Source organism: Grammomys surdaster, unplaced genomic scaffold (assembly GCF_004785775.1).
Source record: "Grammomys surdaster isolate TR1022 unplaced genomic scaffold, NIH_TR_1.0 166, whole genome shotgun sequence".
Taxonomy (NCBI): domain Eukaryota; kingdom Metazoa; phylum Chordata; class Mammalia; order Rodentia; family Muridae; genus Grammomys; species Grammomys surdaster.
This window is the reverse complement of record NW_021604614.1, coordinates 4,300,966-4,302,950: the sequence shown is the minus strand read 5'-3', so window position 1 is coordinate 4,302,950 and position 1,985 is coordinate 4,300,966. Positions and strand designations below refer to the sequence as shown.

The 1,985-nt window shown below is 43.4% G+C and overlaps 1 pseudogene; it reads left to right on the top strand.

Annotated features, from left to right (window-relative positions):
- Positions 1 to 332: 332 nt before the first annotated feature.
- On the top strand, positions 333 to 1,112 carry LOC114619988 (annotated as a pseudogene).
- Positions 1,113 to 1,985: the final 873 nt, after the last annotated feature.

Below are 1,985 nucleotides of genomic sequence, written 5' to 3'. Positions count from 1 at the left end.
GAGGTCTCCTATGCTCAGGCTCCACCCAGTGTGGCACAGTCTCTTTCTGGCTGCCTTTGGATCAAGGTGTAGAACTCTCAGCTCCTTATCCAGTACCAATTCTGTTTGCACGCTGCCATGCTTCCCACCATAATGATAATGGACTGGACCTCTGAAACATAAGCTAGCCCCAAGTAAATGTTTGCCTTTATAAGAGTTGCTTTGGTTATGGTGTCTCTTCACAGCAATGAACTCCTAAGATAGATGGCTCCTGAAGTTATTCTGTAGTGTGGGCTCAAGCGCGCAGGAGAGTGTACACACACACACACACACACACACACACACACGAACCTATGCATGTGTCCTTGTGCCCCAGAAAGGGTAAACCTAAGGTTAAAAAGCCCAAGAAGACAAAGCCCTATTGCAGCCGGAACCCTGTCCTGGTTAGATGAATTGGCAGGTACTCTTGATCAGCTACGCATTCCAGAAAGGTCTTGTACAAAAGGAAATGTTCAGCTGCCAAGACCAAGGTTGAAAAGAAGAAGAAAACGGAGAAGGTCCTTGCTACCATCACAGAAACAGTTGGTGAGGACAAGAACAGTGGCACCTGGGTGGTGAAGCTTTGAAAAATGCCTAGGCATTATCCTACCGAAGACATGCCTCAGAAGCTGCTGAGGCACGGCAAAAAGCCCTTCAGTCAGCACATGTTGAGGCTGTGCTCCAGCCTCACTCCTGGGACAGCCTTGATCATCCTCACTGGGTGCCACAGAGCCAAGAGACTGGTTTTCCTGAAGCAGCTGGGCAGTGGCTTGCTACTTGTGACTGGACCTTTGGCCATCAACAGAGTTCCTCTGTTTAGAACAAACCAGTAGTTTGTCATCGCCACCTCTACAAAAGTTGATATCATCGAGGTTAAAATTCCCAAACACCTGACTGATACTTACTTCAAGAAGAAGCAGCTGGACAAACCCAGGCATCAGGAGGGTGAGATTACAGAGCAGCGAAAGGCTGATCAGAAAACTGTGGACTCGCAGATTTTGCCAAAGACTAAAGCTGTTCTTCAGCTCCAGGGCTAGCTGCGATCTCAGTTCTCCCTGACAAACAGGATGTATCCTCACAAACTGGTGTTCTAAATTGCTTACAACCTAATTAAACAGCTTCATATCTTAAAAAAAAAAAGAAAGAAAAAGAAAACGTAAAATATTTCTGAATGCTTCTTGAGTGTCATGTAAAATGAGAAAAGGGGGACAAGGTATTAGTCATTTTGTTACTATAGTACCTGAGTATCCTATTTTGCGTTCTGTTACAGTGATCACACTACAACCTGAAGGAACTCCGGGAGGAAAGCTTCTATTTCATCTTGCATTTCTAGGTCACGATCCATCATCGAGGGAAGATAGGGAAGGAACCGTGGGGAAACACTCATTGGCTCATTTTAGCTACTTTTCTTACACATACAGGGACCACTTGACTAGAGGTGGTGCCTCCTGTAGTAGGCCAGACCCTGACCTTTCAATCATTTCTGAAGACAATCTCTGACAGACATGGCTAACAGGCCAATCTGATCTAGGCATCCCTCTTCCCAGGTGACTTTGGGTTGTGTTAAGTTGACAATAAAGATTAGCTAGAACTCTCCAAGCTTCTTCACCATATCACAGACAAACACATCAGGGTTAAACTATATATAACCTTTGCCTTTGTTGATACCAAGATCTCAATATCATAACAAAAATCACCATCCACGTTTCAAAGTCCCACGATCTTTAACATTTTCAACATTTTAAAAGTCCAGCGTCTCTTTTAAAAATCTAAAGTATTTCATCTGTCAGTCCTTGTACAATCAAAAGCAAGTTATACACTTTCTTATTTGAAAAGGAAAGAACCAAGGTGTAGGACAATCAGCTCAGAGAGAAACCAAAATATAGAAAAGAAAGTAAAAGATCCTATAGTTCAATGCCTACCATTTGACATTCAAGATCATCTGGGAGTCAAAAGATTTGACTAGT